Source organism: Somniosus microcephalus, unplaced genomic scaffold (genome assembly GCF_052327205.1).
Source record: "Somniosus microcephalus isolate GS21.2 unplaced genomic scaffold, FLI_Smic_1.0 unresolved_chr1, whole genome shotgun sequence".
NCBI lineage: Eukaryota > Metazoa > Chordata > Chondrichthyes > Squaliformes > Somniosidae > Somniosus > Somniosus microcephalus.
In genome coordinates, this window is record NW_028225179.1 from 88,653,547 (window position 1) to 88,677,667 (window position 24,121).

General features: G+C 61.5%; 2 protein-coding genes across 3 annotated transcripts in view; both read right to left on the reverse strand.

Moving 5' to 3' along the window:
• Nucleotides 1–24,121, reverse strand: part of LOC147095572 (scavenger receptor cysteine-rich domain-containing protein DMBT1-like) — a 960,763-nt gene that overhangs the window by 384,992 nt on the left and 551,650 nt on the right. The gene's annotated exons all lie outside the window — the stretch shown is intronic.
• LOC147095574 (class I histocompatibility antigen, F10 alpha chain-like) overlaps nt 1–24,121 on the reverse strand; it is a 93,952-nt gene that overhangs the window by 56,793 nt on the left and 13,038 nt on the right. The window lies entirely within an intron of this gene.

The following is a 24,121-nucleotide window of genomic DNA, read 5'->3' on the forward strand; positions in this document are numbered from 1 at the left end:
CACATATAATATACATATAATCTCTTCTTAAATTTAATGGTCACTGGTTGTCCCTCTGCTTACGGCAAGCTGTAACATAGTTTGCCGCTAAAGTTACACATTTTCTCTGTTCCGCTAATAGATATGGAAGTTTTTGGTGGTCATTAACATTTTTGAATTCAGGGCATATTTTTATGAATTTTGGGTGGAAATTCCCCCTTATGTCCTGATAGTTTCCACAAGTTGTGAGGAAGTGCATCTCTGTCTCCACCACTCCCTGACTGCAGTGAGAGAATATCCTGTCCTCTCTGGGCAGCCAGGTCTGCCTGTGTCTGCCTTTTTCAATGGCCAGGCTATGCTCATTAAGTCTGTACATTGTCAAGGTTTTTCTCAGTTTGCTATCTTTTACCATGGTCAGCTAATAAGCCATAGCGTATTGTCTGTTTACGGCCAAATAACAATCAAGTTTGTTTTGGGTTTTTGTCGTTTCTGTCCAGTAGGTCAAATATTTTTCTTTTTGTTTAGTAATAATTGTGTTGGGTTGAATTCTCTGTGCTAGGATGTCACTGTCCTGGGGCAGTCCCCCTCACTCACCAACTCTCACTCCCCCCTCACTCACCGACTCTCAGTCCCCCTCACTCACCGACTCTCAGTCCCCCCTCACTCACCGACTCTCAGTGCCCCCTCACTCACCGACTCTCCATCCCCCCTCACTCACGGACTCTCAGTTCCCCCTCACTCAACGACTCTCGGTCCCCCTCACTCACCGACTCTCAGTCCCACCTCACTCACGGACTCTCTGTCCCCCCTCACTCACCGACTCTCAGTCCCCCCTCACTCACCCACTCTCAGTCCCCCCTCACTCACCGACTCTCAGTCCCCCTCACTCACCGACTCTCAGTCCCCCCTCACTCACCAACTCTCAGTGCCCCCTCACTCACCGACTCTCAGTCCCCCCTCACTCACCGACTCTCGGTCCCCCTCACTCACCGACTCTCAGTCCCCCTCACTCACCCACTCTCAGTCCCCCCTCACTCACCGACTCTCAGTCCCACCTCACTCACCGACTCTCCATCCCCCCTCACTCACGGACTCTCAGTCCCCCCTCACTCAACGACTCTCGGTCCCCCTCACTCACCAACTCTCGGTCCCCCTCACTCACTGACTCTCAGTCCCCCCTCACTCACTGACTCTCAGTCCCCCCTCACTCACCCACTCTCAGTACCCCCTCACTCACTGACTCTCAGTCCCCCCTCACTCACCGACTCAGTTCCCTCACTCACCCACTCTCAGTCCCCCCTCACTCACCCACTCTCAGTCCCCCCTCACTCACCGACTCTCAGTCCCCCCTCACTCACCGACTCTCAGTCCCCCCTCACTCACCGACTCTCAGTCCCCCTCACTCACCGACTCTCAGTCCCCCCTCACTCACCGACTCTCAGTCCCCCCTCACTCACCCACCCTCAGTCCCCCCTCACTCACCGACTCTCAGTCCCCTCACTCACCGACTCTCAGTCCCCCCTCACTCACCGACTCTCAGTCCCCCCTCACTCACCGACTCTCAGTCCCCCCTCACTCACCGACTCTCAGTCCCCCCTCACTCACCGACTCTCAGTCCCTCCTCACTCACCGACTCTTAGTCCCCCCTCACTCACCCACCCTCAGTCCCCCCTCACTCACCGACTCTCAGTCCCCCCTCACCGACTCTCAGTCCCCCTCACTCACCGACTCTCAGTCCCCCCTCACTCACTGACTCTCGGTCCCCCCTCACTCACCGACTCTCAGTCCCCCCTCACTCACCGACTCTCAGTCCCCCTCAGTCACCGACTCTCAGTCCCTCACTCACCGACTCTCAGTCCCTCCTGACTCACCGACTCTCAGTCCCCCCTCACTCACCCACCCTCAGTCCCCCCTCACTCACCGACTCTCAGTCACCCCTCACTCACCGACTCTCAGTCCCCCCTCACTCACCGACTCTCAGTCCCCCCTCACTCACCGACTCTCAGTCCCTCCTCACTCACCGACTCTTAGTCCCCCCTCACTCACCCACCCTCAGTCCCCCCTCACTCACCGACTCTCAGTCCCCCCTCACCGACTCTCAGTCCCCCTCACTCACCGACTCTCAGTCCCCCCTCACTCACTGACTCTCGGTCCCCCCTCACTCACCGACTCTCACTCCCCCCTCACTCACCGACTCTCAGTCCCCCCTCACTCACCGACTCTCAGTCCCCCTCAGTCACCGACTCTCAGTCCCTCACTCACCGACTCTCAGTCCCTCCTCACTCACCGACTCTCAGTCCCCCTCAGTCACCGACTCTCAGTCCCTCACTCACCGACTCTCAGTCCCTCCTCACTCACCGACTCTCAGTCCCCCCTCACTCACCCACCCTCAGTCCCCCCTCACTCACCGACTCTCAGTCCCCCCTCACTCACCGACTCTCAGTCCCTCCTCACTCACCGACTCTCAGTCCCCCCTCACTCACCGACTCTCAGTCCCCCTCAGTCACCGACTCTCAGTCCCTCACTCACCGACTCTCAGTCCCCCCTCACTCACCGACTCTCGGTCCCCCTCACTCACCGACTCTCGGTCCCCCCTCACTCACCCACCCTCAGTCCCCCCTCACTCACCGACTCTCAGTCCCCTCACTCACTGACTCTCAGTCCCCCCTCACTCACCGACTCTCAGTCCCCCCTCACTCACCGACTCTCGGTCCCCCCTCACTCACCGACTCTCAGTCCCCCCTCACTCACCGACTCTCAGTCCCCCCTCACTCACCGACTCTCAGTCCCCCCTCACTCACCGACTCTCAGTCCCCCCTCACTCACCGACTCTCAGTCCCCCCTCACCGACTCTCAGTCCCCCCTCACTCACCGACTCTCAGTCCCCCTCACTCACCGACTCTCAATCCCCCCTCACTCACCGACTCTCAGTCCACCCTCACTCACTGACTCTCGGCCCCCCCTCACTCACCGACTCTCAGTCCCCCCTCACTCACCGACTCTCAGTCCCCCTCAGTCACCGACTCTCAGTCCCTCACTCACCGACTCTCAGTCCCTCCTCACTCACCGACTCTCAGTCCCCCCTCACTCACCCACCCTCAGTCCCCCCTCACTCACCGACTCTCAGTCACCCCTCACTCACCGACTCTCAGTCCCCCCTCACTCACCGACTCTCAGTCCCCCCTCACTCACCGACTCTCAGTCCCTCCTCACTCACCGACTCTTAGTCCCCCCTCACTCACCCACCCTCAGTCCCCCCTCACTCACCGACTCTCAGTCCCCCCTCACCGACTCTCAGTCCCCCTCACTTAGCGACTCTCAGTCCCCCCTCACTCACTGACTCTCGGTCCCCCCTCACTCACCGACTCTCAGTCCCCCCTCACTCACCGACTCTCAGTCCCTCCTCACTCACCGACTCTCAGTCCCCCTCAGTCACCGACTCTCAGTCCCTCACTCACCGACTCTCAGTCCCTCCTCACTCACCGACTCTCAGTCCCCCTCAGTCACAGACTCTCAGTCCCTCACTCACCGACTCTCAGTCCCTCCTCACTCACCGACTCTCAGTCCCCCCTCACTCACCCACCCTCAGTCCCCCCTCACTCACCGACTCTCAGTCCCCCCTCACTCACCGACTCTCAGTCCCCCCTCACTCACCGACTCTCAGTCCCTCCTCACTCACCGACTCTCAGTCCCCCCTCACTCACCGACTCTCAGTCCCCCTCAGTCACCGACTCTCAGTCCCTCACTCACCGACTCTCAGTCCCCCCTCACTCACCGACTCTCGGTCCCCCTCACTCACCGACTCTCGGTCCCCCCTCACTCATCCACCCTCAGTCCCCCCTCACTCACCGACTCTCGGTCCCCCCTCACTCACCGACTCTCAGTCCCCCCTCACTCACCGACTCTCAGTCCCCCCTCACTCACCGACTCTCAGTCCCCCCTCACTCACCGACTCTCAGTCCCTCCTCACTCACCGACTCTTAGTCCCCCCTCACTCACCCACCCTCAGTCCCCCCTCACTCACCGACTCTCAGTCCCCCTCACCGACTCTCAGTCCCCCTCACTCACCGACTCTCAGTCCCCCCTCACTCACTGACTCTCGGCCCCCCCTCACTCACCGACTCTCAGTCCCCCCTCACTCACCGACTCTCAGTCCCCCTCAGTCACCGACTCTCAGTCCCTCTCAGTCACCGACTCTCAGTCCCTCACTCACCGACTCTCAGTCCCTCCTCACTCACCGGCTCTCAGTCCCCGCTCACTCACCGACTCTCAGTCCCCCCTCACTCACCGACTCTCAGTCACCCCTCACTCACCGACTCTCAGTCCCCCCTCACTCACCGACTCTCAGTCCTCCCTCACTCACCGACTCTCAGTCCCTCCTCACTCACCGACTCTTTGTCCCCCCTCACTCACCGGCTCTCAGTCCCCGCTCACTCACCGACTCTCAGTCCCACCTCACTCACCGACTCTCAGTCACCCCTCACTCACCGACTCTCAGTCCCCCCTCACTCACCGACTCTCAGTCCTCCCTCACTCACTGACTCTCAGTCCCTCCTCACTCACCGGCTCTCAGTCCCCGCTCACTCACCGACTCTCAGTCCCCCCTCACTCACCGACTCTCAGTCACCCCTCACTCACCGACTCTCAGTCCCCCCTCACTCACCGACTCTCAGTCCCCCCTCACTCACCGACTCTCAGTCCCCCCTCACTCACCGACTCTCAGTCCCCCCTCACTCACTCACTCTCAGTCCCCCTCACTCACCGACTCTCAGTCCCCCCTCACTCACCGACTCTCAGTCCTCCCTCACTCACCGACTCTCAGTCCCTCCTCACTCACCGACTCTCAGTCCCCCCTCACTCATCGACTCTCAGTCCCCCCTCACCCACTCTCAGTCCCCCTCACTCACCGACTCTCAGTCCCCCCTCACTCACTGACTCTCGGTCCCCCCTCACGCACCGACTCTCAGTCCCCCCTCACTCACCGACTCTCAGTCCCCCTCAGTCACCGACTCTCAGTCCCTCACTCACCGACTCTCAGTCCCTCCTCACTCACTGACTCTCAGTCCCCCTCAGTCACCGACTCTCAGTCCCTCACTCACCGACTCTCAGTCCCTCCTCACTCACTGACTCTCAGTCCCCCTCACTCACCGACTCTCAGTCCCTCCTCACTCACCGACTCTCAGTCCCCCTCAGTCACCGACTCTCAGTCCCTCACTCACCGACTCTCAGTCCCTCCTCACTCACTGACTCTCAGTCCCCCTCAGTCACCGACTCTCAGTCCCTCACTCACCGACTCTCAGTCCCTCCTCACTCACCGACTCTCAGTCCCCCCTCACTCACCCACCCTCAGTCCCCCCTCACTCACCGACTCTCAGTCCCCCCTCACTCACCGACTCTCAGTCCCTCCTCACTCACCGACTCTCAGTCCCCCCTCACTCACCGACTCTCAGTCCCCCCTCACTCACCGACTCTCAGTCCCCCCTCACTCACCGACTCTCAGTCCCCACTCACTCACCGACTCTCAGTCCCCCCTCACTCACCGACTCTCAGTCCCCCTCAGTCACCGACTCTCAGTCCCTCACTCACCGACTCTCAGTCCCCCCTCACTCACCAACTCTCACTCCCCCCTCACTCACCGACTCGCAGTCCCCCCTCACTCACCGACTCTCAGTCCCCCCTCACTCACCGACTCTCAGTCCCCCCTCACTCACTCACTCTCAGTCCCCCCTCACTCACTCTCAGTCCCCCCTCACTCACCGACTCTCAGTCCCTCCTCACTCACCGACTCTCAGTCCCCCTCAGTCACCGACTCTCAGTCCCTCACTCACCGACTCTCAGTCCCTCCTCACTCACTGATTCTCAGTCCCCCTCAGTCACCGACTCTCAGTCCCTCACTCACCGACTCTCAGTCCCTCCTCACTCACCGACTCTCAGTCCCCCCTCACTCACCGACTCTCAGTCCCCCCTCACTCACCGACTCTCAGTCCCCCCTCACTCACCGACTCTCAGTCCCTCCTCACTCACCGACTCTCAGTCCCCCCTCACTCACCGACTCTCAGTCCCCCTCAGTCACCGACTCTCAGTCCCTCACTCACCGACTCTCAGTCCCCCCTCACTCACCAACTCTCACTCCCCCCTCACTCACCGACTCGCAGTCCCCCCTCACTCACCGACTCTCAGTCCCCCCTCACTCACCGACTCTCAGTCCCCCTCACACACCGACTCTCACTCCCCCCTCACTCACCGACTCTCAGTCCCCCCTCACTCACCGACTCTCAGTCCCCCCTCACTCACCGACTCTCAGTCCCCCTCACTCACCGACTCTCAGTCCCCCCTCACTCACCGACTCTCAGTCCCCCCTCACTCACTGACTCTCAGTCCCCCCTCACTCACCCACTCTCAGTCCCCCCTCACTCACCGACTCTCAGTCCCTCCTCACACACCGACTCTCAGTCCCCCCTCAATCACCGACTCTCAGTCCCCCCCTCACTCACCGACTCTCAGTCCCCCGCTCACTCACCGACTCTCAGTCACCCTCACTCACCGACTCTCGGTCCCCCCTCACTCACCGACTCTCAGTCCCCCCTCACTCACCGACTCTCAGTCCCCCCTCACTCATCGACTCTCAGTCCCCCCTCACCGACTCTCAGTCCCCCTCACTCACCGACTCTCAGTCCCCCCTCACTCACTGACTCTCGGTCCCCCCTCACGCACCGACTCTCAGTCCCCCCTCACTCACCGACTCTCAGTCCCCCTCAGTCACCGACTCTCAGTCCCTCACTCACCGACTCTCAGTCCCTCCTCACTCACTGACTCTCAGTCCCCCTCAGTCACCGACTCTCAGTCCCTCACTCACCGACTCTCAGTCCCTCCTCACTCACTGACTCTCAATCCCCCTCACTCACCGACTCTCAGTCCCTCCTCACTCACCGACTCTCAGTCCCCCTCAGTCACCGACTCTCAGTCCCTCACTCACCGACTCTCAGTCCCTCCTCACTCACTGACTCTCAGTCCCCCTCAGTCACCGACTCTCAGTCCCTCACTCACCGACTCTCAGTCCCTCCTCACTCACCGACTCTCAGTCCCCCCTCACTCACCCACCCTCAGTCCCCCCTCACTCACCGACTCTCAGTCCCCCCTCACTCACCGACTCTCAGTCCCTCCTCACTCACCGACTCTCAGTCCCCCCTCACTCACCGACTCTCAGTCCCCCCTCACTCACCGACTCTCAGTCCCCCCTCACTCACCGACTCTCAGTCCCCCCTCACTCACCGACTCTCAGTCCCCCCTCACTCACCGACTCTCAGTCCCCCTCAGTCACCGACTCTCAGTCCCTCACTCACCGACTCTCAGTCCCCCCTCACTCACCAACTCTCACTCCCCCCTCACTCACCGACTCGCAGTCCCCCCTCACTCACCGACTCTCAGTCCCCCCTCACTCACCGACTCTCAGTCCCCCCTCACTCACTCACTCTCAGTCCCCCCTCACTCACTCTCAGTCCCCCCTCACTCACCGACTCTCAGTCCCTCCTCACTCACCGACTCTCAGTCCCCCTCAGTCACCGACTCTCAGTCCCTCACTCACCGACTCTCAGTCCCTCCTCACTCACTGATTCTCAGTCCCCCTCAGTCACCGACTCTCAGTCCCTCACTCACCGACTCTCAGTCCCTCCTCACTCACCGACTCTCAGTCCCCCCTCACTCACCGACTCTCAGTCCCCCCTCACTCACCGACTCTCAGTCCCCCCTCACTCACCGACTCTCAGTCCCTCCTCACTCACCGACTCTCAGTCCCCCCTCACTCACCGACTCTCAGTCCCCCTCAGTCACCGACTCTCAGTCCCTCACTCACCGACTCTCAGTCCCCCCTCACTCACCAACTCTCACTCCCCCCTCACTCACCGACTCGCAGTCCCCCCTCACTCACCGACTCTCAGTCCCCCCTCACTCACCGACTCTCAGTCCCCCTCACACACCGACTCTCACTCACCCCTCACTCACCGATTCTCAGTCCCCCCTCACTCACCGACTCTCAGTCCCCCCTCACTCACCGACTCTCAGTCCCCCTCACTCACCGACTCTCAGTCCCCCCTCACTCACCGACTCTCAGTCCCCCCTCACTCACTGACTCTCAGTCCCCCCTCACTCACCCACTCTCAGTCCCCCCTCACTCACCGACTCTCAGTCCCTCCTCACACACCGACTCTCAGTCCCCCCTCAATCACCGACTCTCAGTCCCCCCCTCACTCACCGACTCTCAGTCCCCCGCTCACTCACCGACTCTCAGTCCCCCTCACTCACCGACTCTCGGTCCCCCCTCACTCACCGACTCTCAGTCCCCCCTCACTCACCGACTCTCAGTCCCCCCTCACTCACCGACTCTCAGTCCCCCCTCACTCACCGACTCTCAGTCCCCCCTCACTCACCGACTCTCAGTGCCCTCCTCACTCACCGGCTCTCTGTCCCCCCTCTCTCGCCGACTCTCAGTCCCCCCTCACTCACCCACTCTCAGTCCCTCCTCACACACCGACTCTCAGTCCCCCCTCACTCACCGACTCTCAGTCCCCCTCACTCACCGACTCTCAGTCCCCCTCACTCACCGACTCGCAGTCCCCCCTCACTCACCGACTCAGTCCCCCCTCACTCACTGACACTCAGTCCCCCCTCACTCACACACTCTCAGTCCCCGCTCACTCACCGACTCTCAATCCCCCCTCACTCACCGACTCTCAGTCCCCCTCACTCACCCACTCTCAGTCCCCCCTCACTCACCGACTCTCAGTCCACTCACTCACTCACTGACTCTCAGTCCCCCCTCACTCAGCGACTCTCAGTCCCCCCTCACTCACCGACTCAGTCCCCCTCACTCACCAACTCTCAGTCCCGCCTCACTCACTGACTCTCAGTCCCCCCTCACTGACTGACTCTCGGTCCCCCCCTCACTCAACGACCCTCGTTCCCCCTCACTCACCGACTCTCAGTCCCGCCTCACTCACTGACTCTCAGTCCCCCTCACTCACCGACTCTCAGTCCCCCTCACTCGCCGACTCTCAGTCCCCCCTCACTCACCGACTCTCAGTCCCCCCTCACTCACCCACTCTCAGTCCCCCCTCACTCACCGACTCTCAGTCCCCCCTCACTCACCGACTCTCAGTCCCCCCTCACTCACCGACGCTCAGTCCCCCCTCACTCACCGACTCTCAGTCCCCCCTCACTCACCGACTCTCAGTCCCCCTCACTCACCGACTCTCAGTCCCCCTCACTCACCGACTCGCAGACCCCCCTCACTCACCGACTCAGTCCCCCCTCACTCACTGACTCTCAGTCCCCCCTCACTCACCGACTCTCAGTCCCCCTTCACTCACCGACTCTCAGTCCCCCCTCACTCACCAACTCTCAGCCCCCCCTCACTCACCGACTCTCAGTCCCCCCTCACTCACCAACTCTCAGCCCCCCCTCACTCACCAACTCTCAGTCCCCCCTCACTCACCGACTCTCAGTCCCACCTCACTCACCGACTCTCAGTCCTCCCTCAGTCACCGACTCTCAGTCCCTCACTCACCGACTCTCAGTCCCCCCTCACTCACCAACTCTCACTCCCCCCTCACTCACCGACTCTCAGTCCCCCCTCAATCACCGACTCTCAGTCCCCCTCACTCACCGACTCTCAGTCCCCCTCACTCACCGACTCACAGTCCCCCCTCACTCACCGACTCAGTCCCCCCTCACTCACTGACTCTCAGTCCCCCCTCACTCACCGACTCTCAGTCCCCCTTCACTCACCGACTCTCAGTCCCCCCTCACTCACCAACACTCAGCCCCCCCTCACTCACCGACTCTCAGTCCCCCCTCACTCACCAACTCTCAGCCCCCCCTCACTCACCAACTCTCAGTCCCCCCTCACTCACCGACTCTCAGTCCCACCTCACTCACCGACTCTCAGTCCTCCCTCACTCACCGACTCTCAGTCCCCCCTCACTCACCAACTCTCAGCCCCCCCTCACTCACCAACTCTCAGTCCCCCCTCACTCACCGACTCTCAGTCCCACCTCACTCACCGACTCTCAGTCCTCCCTCACTCACCGACTCTCAGTCCCCCCTCACTCACCGACTCTCAGCCCCCCCTCACTCACCAACTCTCAGTCCCCCCTCACTCACTGACTCTCAGTCCCCCTCAGTCACCGACTCTCAGTCCCTCACTCACCAACTCTCAGTCCCTCCTCACTCACCGACTCTCAGTCCCCCCTCACTCACCCACCCTCAGTCCCCCCTCACTCACCGACTCTCAGTCCCCCCTCACTCACCGACTCTCAGTCCCTCCTCACTCACCGACTCTCAGTCCCCCCTCACTCACCGACTCTCAGTCCCCCCTCACTCACCGACTCTCAGTCCCCCCTCACTCACCGACTCTCAGTCCCCCCTCACTCACCGACTCTCAGTCCCCCCTCACTCACCGACTCTCAGTCCCCCTCAGTCACCGACTCTCAGTCCCTCACTCACCGACTCTCAGTCCCCCCTCACTCACCAACTCTCACTCCCCCCTCACTCACCGACTCGCAGTCCCCCCTCACTCACCGACTCTCAGTCCCCCCTCACTCACCGACTCTCAGTCCCCCCTCACTCACTCACTCTCAGTCCCCCCTCACTCACTCTCAGTCCCCCCTCACTCACCGACTCTCAGTCCCTCCTCACTCACCGACTCTCAGTCCCCCTCAGTCACCGACTCTCAGTCCCTCACTCACCGACTCTCAGTCCCCCCTCACTCACCGACTCTCAGTCCCCCCTCACTCACCGACTCTCAGTCCCCCTCACTCACCGACTCTCAGTCCCCCCTCACTCACCGACTCTCAGTCCCCCCTCACTCACTGACTCTCAGTCCCCCCTCACTCACCCACTCTCAGTCCCCCCTCACTCACCGACTCTCAGTCCCCCCTCAATCACCGACTCTCAGTCCCCCCCTCACTCACCGACTCTCAGTCCCCCGCTCACTCACCGACTCTCAGTCCCCCTCACTCACCGAGTCTCGGTCCCCCCTCACTCACCGACTCTCAGTCCCCCCTCACTCACCGACTCTCAGTCCCCCCTCACTCACCGACTCTCAGTCCCCCCTCACTCACCGACTCTCAGTCCCCCCTCACTCACCGACTCTCAGTGCCCTCCTCACTCACCGGCTCTCTGTCCCCCCTCACTCGCCGACTCTCAGTCCCCCCTCACTCACCCACTCTCAGTCCCTCCTCACACACCGACTCTCAGTCCCCCCTCACTCACCGACTCTCAGTCCCCCTCACTCACCGACTCTCAGTCCCCCTCACTCACCGACTCGCAGCCCCCCTCACTCACCGACTCAGTCCCCCCTCACTCACTGACTCTCAGTCCCCCCTCACTCACACACTCTCAGTCCCCGCTCACTCACCGACTCTCAATCCCCCCTCAGTCACCGACTCTCAGTCCCCCTCACTCACCCACTCTCAGTCCCCCCTCACTCACCGACTCTCAGTCCACTCACTCACTCACTGACTCTCAGTCCCCCCTCACTCAGCGACTCTCAGTCCCCCCTCACTCACCGACTCAGTCCCCCTCACTCACCAACTCTCAGTCCCGCCTCACTCACTGACTCTCAGTCCCCCCTCACTGACTGACTCTCGGTCCCCCCTCACTCAACGACCCTCGTTCCCCCTCACTCACCGACTCTCAGTCCCGCCTCACTCACTGACTCTCAGTCCCCCTCACTCACCGACTCTCAGTCCCCCTCACTCGCCGACTCTCAGTCCCCCCTCACTCACCGACTCTCAGTCCCCCCTCACTCACCCACTTTCAGTCCCCCCTCACTCACCGACTCTCAGTCCCCCCTCACTCACCGACTCTCAGTCCCCCCTCACTCACCGACGCTCAGTCCCCCCTCACTCACCGACTCTCAGTCCCCCCTAACTCACCGACTCTCAGTCCCCCTCACTCACCGACTCTCAGTCCCCCTCACTCACCGACTCGCAGTCCCCCCTCACTCACCGACTCAGTCCACCCTCACTCACTGACTCTCAGTCCCCCCCTCACTCACCGACTCTCAGTCCCCCTTCACTCACCGACTCTCAGTCCCCCCTCACTCACCAACTCTCAGCCCCCCCTCACTCACCGACTCTCAGTCCCCCCTCACTCACCAACTCTCAGCCCCCCCTCACTCACCAACTCTCAGTCCCCCCTCACTCACCGACTCTCAGTCCCACCTCACTCACCGACTCTCAGTCCTCCCTCACTCACCGACTCTCAGTCCCCCCTCACTCACCAACTCTAGCCCCCCCTCACTCACCAACTCTCAGTCCCCCCTCACTCACCGACTCTCAGTCCCACCTCACTCACCGACTCTCAGTCCCCCCTCACTCACCGACTCTCAGTCCCCCTCACTCACCGACTCTCAGTCCTCCCTCACTCACCGACTCTCAGTCCCCCCTCCGACTCAGTCAATTCAATTTTTTCAATTCAAATTGCTTTATTGGCATGATGACAAGATACATCTTATGTTGCCAAAGCACAGAAAAACATGTATTATTGAACACATAAAAGCAGATCTAGACATACAGTGTACAGACAAATATACCCATGTATACATAAATATACACACATATAATATACATATAATCTTTTCTTAAATTTAATGGTCACTGGTTTCCCTCTGCTTACGGCAAGCTGTAACATAGTTTGCCGCTAAAGTTACACATTTTCTCTGCTCCGCTAATAGATATGGAAGTTTTTGGTGGTCATTAACATTTTTGAATTCAGGGCATATTTTTATGAATTTTGGGTGGAAATTCCCCCTTATGTCCTGATAGTTCCCACAAGTTGTGAGGAAGTGCATCTCTGTCTCCACCACTCCCTGACTGCAGTGAGAGAATATCCTGTCCTCTCTGGGCAGCCAGGTCTGCCTGTGTCTGCCTTTTTCAATGGCCAGGCTATGCTCATTAAGTCTGTACATTGTCAAGGTTTTTCTCAGTTTGCTATCTTTTAGCATGGTCAGCTAATAAGCCATAGCGTATTGTCTGTTTACGGCCAAATAACAATCAAGTTTGTTTTGGGTTTTTGTCGTTTCTGTCCAGTAGGTCAAATATTTTTCTTTTTGTTTAGTAATAATTGTGTTGGGTTGAATTCTCTGTGCTAGGATGTCACTGTCCTGGGGCAGTCCCCCTCACTCACCAACTCTCACTCCCCCCTCACTCACCGACTCTCAGTCCCCCTCACTCACCGACTCTCAGTCCCCCCTCACTCACCGACTCTCAGTGCCCCCTCACTCACCGACTCTCAGTCCCCCCTCACTCACCGACTCTCGGTCCCCCTCACTCACCGACTCTCGGTCCCCCTCACTCACTGACTCCCAGTCCCCCCTCACTCACTGACTCTCAGTCCCCCCTCACTCACCCACTCTCAGTACCCCCTCACTCACTGACTCTCAGTCCCCCCTCACTCACCGACTCAGTTCCCTCACTCACCCACTCTCAGTCCCCCCTCACTCACCCACTCTCAGTCCCCCCTCACTCACCGACTCTCAGTCCCCCCTCACTCACCGACTCTCAGTCCCCCTCACTCACCGACTCTCAGTCCCCCCTCACTCACCGACTCTCAGTCCCCCCTCACTCACCCACCCTCAGTCCCCCCTCACTCACCGACTCTCAGTCCCCTCACTCACCGACTCTCAGTCCCCCCTCACTCACCGACTCTCAGTCCCGCCTCACTCACCGACTCTCAGTCCCCCCTCACTCACCGACTCTCAGTCCCCCCTCACTCACCGACTCTCAGTCCCTCCTCACTCACCGACTCTTAGTCCCCCCTCACTCACACACCCTCAGTCCCCCCTCACTCACCGACTCTCAGTCCCCCCTCACCGACTCTCAGTCCCCCTCACTCACCGACTCTCAGTCCCCCCTCACTCACTGACTCTCGGTCCCCCCCTCACTCACCGACTCTCAGTCCCCCCTCACTCACCGACTCTCAGTCCCCCTCAGTCACCGACTCTCAGTCCCTCCTCACTCACCGACTCTCAGTCCCCCCTCACTCACTGACTCTCAGTCCCCCCTCACTCACCCACTCTCAGTAACCCCTCACTCACTGACTCTCAGTCCCCCCTCACTCACCGACTCAGTTCCCTCACTCACCCACTCTCAGTCCCCCCTCACTCACCCACTCTCAGTCGCCCCTCACTCACCGACTCTCAGTCCCTCCTCACTCACCGACTCTCAGTCCCCCCTCACTCACCGACTCTCAGTCCCCCTCACTCACCGACTCTCAGTCCCCCCTCACTCACCCACCCTCAGTCCCCCCTCACTCGCCGACTCTCAGTCCCCTCACTCACTGACTCTCAGTCCCCCCTCACTCACCGACTCTCAGTCCACCCTCACTCACCGACTCTCAGTTCACCCTCACTCACCGACTCTCAGTCCCCCCTCACTCACCGACTCTCAGTCCCCCCTCACTCACCGACTCTCAGTCCCTCCTCACTCACCGACTCTTAGTCCCCCCTCACTCACCCACCCTCAGTCCCCCTCACTCACCGACTCTCAGTCCCCCCTCACCGACTCTCAGTCCCCCTCACTCACCGACTCTCAGTCCCCCCTCACTCACTGACTCTCGGTCCCCCCTCACTCACCGACTCTCAGTCCCCCCTCACTCACCGACTCTCAGTCCCCCTCAGTCACCGACTCTCAGTCCCTCACTCACCGACTCTCAGTCCCTCCTCACTCACCGACTCTCAGTCCCCCCTCACTCACCCACCCTCAGTCCCCCCTCACTCACGGACTCTCAGTCACCCCTCACTCACCGACTCTCAGTCCCCCCTCCCTCACCGACTCTCAGTCCCCCCTCACTCACCGACTCTCAGTCCCTCCTCACTCACCGACTCTTAGTCCCCCCTCACTCACCCACCCTCAGTCCCCCCTCACTCACCGACTCTCAGTCCCCCCTCACCGACTCTCAGTCCCCCTCACTCACCGACTCTCAGTCCCCCCTCACTCACTGACTCTCGGTCCCCCCTCACTCACCGACTCTCAGTCCCCCCTCACTCACCGACTCTCAGTCCCTCCTCACTCACCGACTCTCAGTCCCCCTCAGTCACCGACTCTCAGTCCCTCACTCACCGACTCTCAGTCCCTCCTCACTCACCGACTCTCAGTCCCCCTCAGTCACAGACTCTCAGTCCCTCACTCACCGACTCTCAGTCCCTCCTCACTCACCGACTCTCAGTCCCCCCTCACTCACCCACCCTCAGTCCCCCCTCACTCACCGACTCTCAGTCCCCCCTCACTCACCGACTCTCAGTCCCCCCTCACTCACCGACTCTCAGTCCCTCCTCACTCACCGACTCTCAGTCCCCCCTCACTCACCGACTCTCAGTCCCCCTCAGTCACCGACTCTCAGTCCCTCACTCACCGACTCTCAGTCCCCCCTCACTCACCGACTCTCGGTCCCCCTCACTCACCGACTCTCGGTCCCCCCTCACTCATCCAGCCTCAGTCCCCCCTCACTCACCGACTCTCGGTCCCCCCTCACTCACCGACTCTCAGTCCCCCCTCACTCACCGACTCTCAGTCCCCCCTCACTCACCGACTCTCAGTCCCCCCTCACTCACCGACTCTCAGTCCCTCCTCACTCACCGACTCTTAGTCCCCCCTCACTCACCCACCCTCAGTCCGCCCTCACTCACCGACTCTCAGTCCCCCCTCACCGACTCTAAGTCCCCCTCACTCACCGACTCTCAGTCCCCCCTCACTCACTGACTCTCGGCCCCCCCTCACTCACCGACTCTCAGTCCCCCCTCACTCACCGACTCTCAGTCCCCCTCAGTCACCGACTCTCAGTCCCTCTCAGTCACCGACTCTCAGTCCCTCACTCACCGACTCTCAGTCCCTCCTCACTCACCGGCTCTCAGTCCCCGCTCACTCACCGACTCTCAGTCCCCCCTCACTCACCGACTCTCAGTCACCCCTCACTCACCGACTCTCAGTCCCCCCTCACTCACCGACTCTCAGTCCTCCCTCACTCACCGACTCTCAGTCCCTCCTCACTCACCGACTCTTAGTCCCCCCTCACTCACCGGCTCTCAGTCCCCGCTCACTCACCGACTCTCAGTCCCCCCTCACTCACCGACTCTCAGTCACCCCTCACTCACCGACTCTCAGTCCCCCCTCACTCACCGACTCTCAGTCCTCCCTCACTCACCGACTCTCAGTCCCTCCTCACTCACCGGCTCTCAGTCCCCGCTCACTCACAGACTCTCAGTCCCCCCTCACTCACCGACTCTCAGTCACCCCTCACTCACCGACTCTCAGTCCCCCCTCACTCACCGACTCTCAGTCCCCCCTCACTCACCGACTCTCAGTCCCCCCTCACTCACCGACTCTCAGTCCCCCCTCACTCACTCACTCTCAGTCCCCCCTCACTCACCGACTCTCAGTCCCCCCTCACTCACCGACTCTCAGTCCTCCCTCACTCACCGACTCTCAGTCCCCCCTCACTCATCGACTCTCAGTCCCCCCTCACCGACTCTCAGTCCCCCTCACTCACCGACTCTCAGTCCCCCCTCACTCACTGACTCTCGGTCCCCCCTCACGCACCGACTCTCAGTCCCCCCTCACTCACCGACTCTCAGTCCCCCTCAGTCACCGACTCTCAGTCCCTCACTCACCGACTCTCAGTCCCTCCTCACTCACTGACTCTCAGTCCCCCTCAGTCACCGACTCTCAGTCCCTCAATCACCGACTCTCAGTCCCTCCTCACTCACTGACTCTCAGTCCCCCTCACTCACCGACTCTCAGTCCCTCCTCACTCACCGACTCTCAGTCCCCCTCAGTCACCGACTCTCAGTCCCTCACTCACCGACTCTCAGTCCCTCCTCACTCACTGACTCTCAGTCCCCCTCAGTCACCGACTCTCAGTCCCTCACTCACCGACTCTCAGTCCCTCCTCACTCACCGACTCTCAGTCCCCCCTCACTCACCCACCCTCAGTCCCCCCTCACTCACCGACTCTCAGTCCCCCCTCACTCACCGACTCTCAGTCCCTCCTCACTCACCGACTCTCAGTCCCCCCTCACTCACCGACTCTCAGTCCCCCCTCACTCACCGACTCTCAGTCCCCCCTCACTCACCGACTCTCAGTCCCCCCTCACTCACCGACTCTCAGTCCCCCTCAGTCACCGACTCTCAGTCCCTCACTCACCGACTCTCAGTCCCCCCTCACTCACCAACTCTCACTCCCCCCTCACTCACCGACTCGCAGTCCCCCCTCACTCACCGACTCTCAGTCCCCCCTCACTCACCGACTCTCAGTCCCCCTCACACACCGACTCTCACTCCCCCCTCACTCACCGACTCTCAGTCCCCCCTCACTCACCGACTCTCAGTCCCCCCTCACTCACCGACTCTCAGGCCCCCTCACTCACCGACTCTCAGTCCCCCCTCACTCACCGACTCTCAGTCCCCCCTCACTCACTGACTCTCAGTCCCCCCTCACTCACCCACTCTCAGTCCCCCCTCACTCACCGACTCTCAGTCCCTCCTCACTCACCGACACTCAGTCCCCCCTCAATCACCGACTCTCAGTCCCCCCCTCACTCACCGACTCTCAGTCCCCCGCTCACTCACCGACTCTCAGTCCCCCTCACTCACCGACTCTCGGTCCCCCCTCACTCACCGACTCTCAGTCCCCCCTCACTCACCGACTCTCAGTCCCCCCTCACTCACCGACTCTCAGTCCCCCCTCACTCACCGACTCTCAGTCCCCCCTCACTCACCGACTCTCAGTGCCCTCCTCACTCACCGGCTCTCTGTCCCCCCTCACTCGCCGACTCTCAGTCCCTCCTCACTCACCGACTCTCAGTCCCCCCTCACTCACCGACTCTCAGACCCCCCTCACACTCACCCACTCTCAGTCCCCCCCTCACTCACCGACTCTCAGTCCCCCTCACTCGCCGACTCTCAGTCCCTCCCTCACTCACAGACTCTCAGTCCCCCCTCACTCACCCACTCTCAGTCCCTCCTCACACACCGACTCTCAGTCCCCCCTCACTCACCGACTCTCAGTCCCCCTCACTCACCGACTCTCAGTCCCCCTCACTCACCGACTCGCAGTCCCCCCTCACTCACCGACTCAGTCCCCCCTCACTCACCGACTCTCAGTCCCCCCTCACTCACACACTCTCAGTCCACCCTCACTCACTGACTCTCAGTCCCCCCTCACTCAGCGACTCTCAGTCCCCCCTCACTCACCGACTCAGTCCCCCTCACTCACCGACTCTCAGTCCCGCCTCACTCACCGACTCTCAGTCCCCCCTCACTCACCGACTCTCAGTCCCCCCTCACTCACCGACTCTCAGTCCCTCCTCACTCACCGACTCTTAGTCCCCCCTCACTCACACACCCTCAGTCCCCCCTCACTCACCGACTCTCAGTCCCCCCTCACCGACTCTCAGTCCCCCTCACTCACCGACTCTCAGTCCCCCCTCACTCACTGACTCTCGGTCCCCCCTCACTCACCGACTCTCAGTCCCCCCTCACTCACCGACTCTCAGTCCCCCTCAGTCACCGACTCTCAGTCCCTCCTCACTCACCGACTCTCAGTCCCCCCTCACTCACTGACTCTCAGTCCCCCCTCACTCACCCACTCTCAGTAACCCCTCACTCACTGACTCTCAGTCCCCCCTCACTCACCGACTCAGTTCCCTCACTCACCCACTCTCAGTCCCCCCTCACTCACCCACTCTCAGTCGCCCCTCACTCACCGACTCTCAGTCCCTCCTCACTCACCGACTCTCAGTCCCCCCTCACTCACCGACTCTCAGTCCCCCTCACTCACCGACTCTCAGTCCCCCCTCACTCACCCACCCTCAGTCCCCCCTCACTCGCCGACTCTCAGTCCCCTCACTCACTGACTCTCAGTCCCCCCTCACTCACCGACTCTCAGTCCACCCTCACTCACCGACTCTCAGTCCACCCTCACTCACCGACTCTCAGTCCCCCCTCACTCACCGACTCTCAGTCCCCCCTCACTCACCGACTCTCAGTCCCTCCTCACTCACCGACTCTTAGTCCCCCCTCACTCACCCACCCTCAGTCCCCCTCACTCACCGACTCTCAGTCCCCCCTCACCGACTCTCAGTCCCCCTCACTCACCGACTCTCAGTCCCCCCTCACTCACTGACTCTCGGTCCCCCCTCACTCACCGACTCTCAGTCCCCCCTCACTCACCGACTCTCAGTCCCCCTCAGTCACCGACTCTCAGTCCCTCACTCACCGACTCTCAGTCCCTCCTCACTCACCGACTCTCAGTCCCCCCTCACTCACCCACCCTCAGTCCCCCCTCACTCACGGACTCTCAGTCACCCCTCACTCACCGACTCTCAGTCCCCCCTCCCTCACCGACTCTCAGTCCCCCCTCACTCACCGACTCTCAGTCCCTCCTCACTCACCGACTCTTAGTCCCCCCTCACTCACCCACCCTCAGTCCCCCCTCACTCACCGACTCTCAGTCCCCCCTCACCGACTCTCAGTCCCCCTCACTCACCGACTCTCAGTCCCCCCTCACTCACTGACTCTCGGTCCCCCCTCACTCACCGACTCTCAGTCCCCCCTCACTCACCGACTCTCAGTCCCTCCTCACTCACCGACTCTCAGTCCCCCTCAGTCACCGACTCTCAGTCCCTCACTCACCGACTCTCAGTCCCTCCTCACTCACCGACTCTCAGTCCCCCTCAGTCACAGACTCTCAGTCCCTCACTCACCGACTCTCAGTCCCTCCTCACTCACCGACTCTCAGTCCCCCCTCACTCACCCACCCTCAGTCCCCCCTCACTCACCGACTCTCAGTCCCCCCTCACTCACCGACTCTCAGTCCCCCCTCACTCACCGACTCTCAGTCCCTCCTCACTCACCGACTCTCAGTCCCCCCTCACTCACCGACTCTCAGTCCCCCTCAGTCACCGACTCTCAGTCCCTCACTCACCGACTCTCAGTCCCCCCTCACTCACCGACTCTCGGTCCCCCTCACTCACCGACTCTCGGTCCCCCCTCACTCATCCAGCCTCAGTCCCCCCTCACTCACCGACTCTCGGTCCCCCCTCACTCACCGACTCTCAGTCCCCCCTCACTCACCGACTCTCAGTCCCCCCTCACTCACCGACTCTCAGTCCCCCCTCACTCACCGACTCTCAGTCCCTCCTCACTCACCGACTCTTAGTCCCCCCTCACTCACCCACCCTCAGTCCGCCCTCACTCACCGACTCTCAGTCCCCCCTCACCGACTCTCAGTCCCCCTCACTCACCGACTCTCAGTCCCCCCTCACTCACTGACTCTCGGCCCCCCCTCACTCACCGACTCTCAGTCCCCCCTCACTCACCGACTCTCAGTCCCCCTCAGTCACCGACTCTCAGTCCCTCTCAGTCACCGACTCTCAGTCCCTCACTCACCGACTCTCAGTCCCTCCTCACTCACCGGCTCTCAGTCCCCGCTCACTCACCGACTCTCAGTCCCCCCTCACTCACCGACTCTCAGTCACCCCTCACTCACCGACTCTCAGTCCCCCCTCACTCACCGACTCTCAGTCCTCCCTCACTCACCGACTCTCAGTCCCTCCTCACTCACCGACTCTTAGTCCCCCCTCACTCACCGGCTCTCAGTCCCCGCTCACTCACCGACTCTCAGTCCCCCCTCACTCACCGACTCTCAGTCACCCCTCACTCACCGACTCTCAGTCCCCCCTCACTCACCGACTCTCAGTCCTCCCTCACTCACCGACTCTCAGTCCCTCCTCACTCACCGGCTCTCAGTCCCCGCTCACTCACAGACTCTCAGTCCCCCCTCACTCACCGACTCTCAGTCACCCCTCACTCACCGACTCTCAGTCCCCCCTCACTCACCGACTCTCAGTCCCCCCTCACTCACCGACTCTCAGTCCCCCCTCACTCACCGACTCTCAGTCCCCCCTCACTCACTCACTCTCAGTCCCCCCTCACTCACCGACTCTCAGTCCCCCCTCACTCACCGACTCTCAGTCCTCCCTCACTCACCGACTCTCAGTCCCCCCTCACTCATCGACTCTCAGTCCCCCCTCACCGACTCTCAGTCCCCCTCACTCACCGACTCTCAGTCCCCCCTCACTCACTGACTCTCGGTCCCCCCTCACGCACCGACTCTCAGTCCCCCCTCACTCACCGACTCTCAGTCCCCCTCAGTCACCGACTCTCAGTCCCTCACTCACCGACTCTCAGTCCCTCCTCACTCACTGACTCTCAGTCCCCCTCAGTCACCGACTCTCAGTCCCTCAATCACCGACTCTCAGTCCCTCCTCACTCACTGACTCTCAGTCCCCCTCACTCACCGACTCTCAGTCCCTCCTCACTCACCGACTCTCAGTCCCCCTCAGTCACCGACTCTCAGTCCCTCACTCACCGACTCTCAGTCCCTCCTCACTCACTGACTCTCAGTCCCCCTCAGTCACCGACTCTCAGTCCCTCACTCACCGACTCTCAGTCCCTCCTCACTCACCGACTCTCAGTCCCCCCTCACTCACCCACCCTCAGTCCCCCCTCACTCACCGACTCTCAGTCCCCCCTCACTCACCGACTCTCAGTCCCTCCTCACTCACCGACTCTCAGTCCCCCCTCACTCACCGACTCTCAGTCCCCCCTCACTCACCGACTCTCAGTCCCCCCTCACTCACCGACTCTCAGTCCCCCCTCACTCACCGACTCTCAGTCCCCCTCAGTCACCGACTCTCAGTCCCTCACTCACCGACTCTCAGTCCCCCCTCACTCACCAACTCTCACTCCCCCCTCACTCACCGACTCGCAGTCCCCCCTCACTCACCGACTCTCAGTCCCCCCTCACTCACCGACTCTCAGTCCCCCTCACACACCGACTCTCACTCCCCCCTCACTCACCGACTCTCAGTCCCCCCTCACTCACCGACTCTCAGTCCCCCCTCACTCACCGACTCTCAGGCCCCCTCACTCACCGACTCTCAGTCCCCCCTCACTCACCGACTCTCAGTCCCCCCTCACTCACTGACTCTCAGTCCCCCCTCACTCACCCACTCTCAGTCCCCCCTCACTCACCGACTCTCAGTCCCTCCTCACTCACCGACTCTCAGTCCCCCCTCAATCACCGACTCTCAGTCCCCCCCTCACTCACCGACTCTCAGTCCCCCGCTCACTCACCGACTCTCAGTCCCCCTCACTCACCGACTCTCGGTCCCCCCTCACTCACCGACTCTCAGTCCCCCCTCACTCACCGACTCTCAGTCCCCCCTCACTCACCGACTCTCAGTCCCCCCTCACTCACCGACTCTCAGTCCCCCCTCACTCACCGACTCTCAGTGCCCTCCTCACTCACCGGCTCTCTGTCCCCCCTCACTCGCCGACTCTCAGTCCCTCCTCACTCACCGACTCTCAGTCCCCCCTCACTCACCGACTCTCAGACCCCCCTCACACTCACCCACTCTCAGTCCCCCCCTCACTCACCGACTCTCAGTCCCCCTCACTCGCCGACTCTCAGTCCCTCCCTCACTCACAGACTCTCAGTCCCCCCTCACTCACCCACTCTCAGTCCCTCCTCACACACCGACTCTCAGTCCCCCCTCACTCACCGACTCTCAGTCCCCCTCACTCACCGACTCTCAGTCCCCCTCACTCACCGACTCGCAGTCCCCCCTCACTCACCGACTCAGTCCCCCCTCACTCACCGACTCTCAGTCCCCCCTCACTCACACACTCTCAGTCCACCCTCACTCACTGACTCTCAGTCCCCCCTCACTCAGCGACTCTCAGTCCCCCCTCACTCACCGACTCAGTCCCCCTCACTCACCAACTCTCAGTCCCGCCTCACTCACCGACTCTCAGTCCCCCCTCACTGACTGACTCTCGGTCCCCCCTCACTCAACGACCCTCGTTCCCCCTCACTCACCGACTCTCAGTCCCGCCTCACTCACTGACTCTCAGTCCCCCTCACTCACCGACTCTCAGTCCCCCTCACTCGCCGACTCTCAGTCCCCCCTCACTCACCGACTCTCAGTCCCCCCTCACTCACCCACTCTCAGTCCCCCCTCACTCACCGACTCTCAGTCCCCCCTCACTCACCGACTCTCAGTCCCCCCTCACTCACCGACTCTCAGTCCCCCCTCACTCACCGACTCTCAGTCCCCCCTCACTCACCGACTCTCAGTCCCCCCTCACTCACCGACTCTCAGTCCCCCTCACTCACCGACTCTCAGTCCCCCTCACTCACCGACTCGCAGTCCCCCCTCACTCACCGACTCAGTCCCCCCTCACTCACTGACTCTCAGTCCCCCCTCACTCAGCGACTCTCAGTCCCCCCTCACTCACCGACTCAGTCCCCCTCACTCACCAACTCTCAGTCCCGCCTCACTCACCGACTCTCAGTCCCCCCTCACTGAGTGACTCTCGGTCCCCCCTCACTCAACGACCCTCGTTCCCCCTCACTCACCGAATCTCAGTCCCGCCTCACTCACTGACTCTCAGTCCCCCTCACTCACCGACTCTCAGTCCCCCCTCACTCACCGACTCTCAGTCCCCCCTCACTGACTGACTCTCGGTACCCCCTCACTCAACGACCCTCGTTCCCCCTCACTCACCGAATCTCAGTCCCCCCTCACTCACCGACTCTCAGTCCCCCCTCACTCACCGACTCTCAGTCCCCCCTCACTCACCGACTCTCAGTCCCACCTCACTCACCGACTCTCAGTCCCCCCTCACTCACCGACTCGCAGTCCCCCCTCACTCACCGACTCAGTCCCCCCTCACTCACCGACTCTCAGTCCCCCCTCACTCACACACTCTCAGTCCCCCCTCACTCACCGACTCTCAGTCCCCCCTCACTCACCGACTCTCAGTCCCCCCTCACTCACCGACTCTCAGTCCCCCCTCACTCACTCACTCTCAGTCACCCCTCACTCACCGACTCTCAGTCCCCCCTCACTCACCGACTCTCAGTCCCCCCTCACTCACCCACTCTCAGTCCCCCCTCACTCACCCACTCTCAGTCCCCCCTCACTCACCGACTCTCAGTCCCCCCTCACTCACCGACTCTCAGTCCTCCCTCACTCACCGACTCAGTCCCCCTCACTCACCAACTCTCAGTCCCGCCTCAC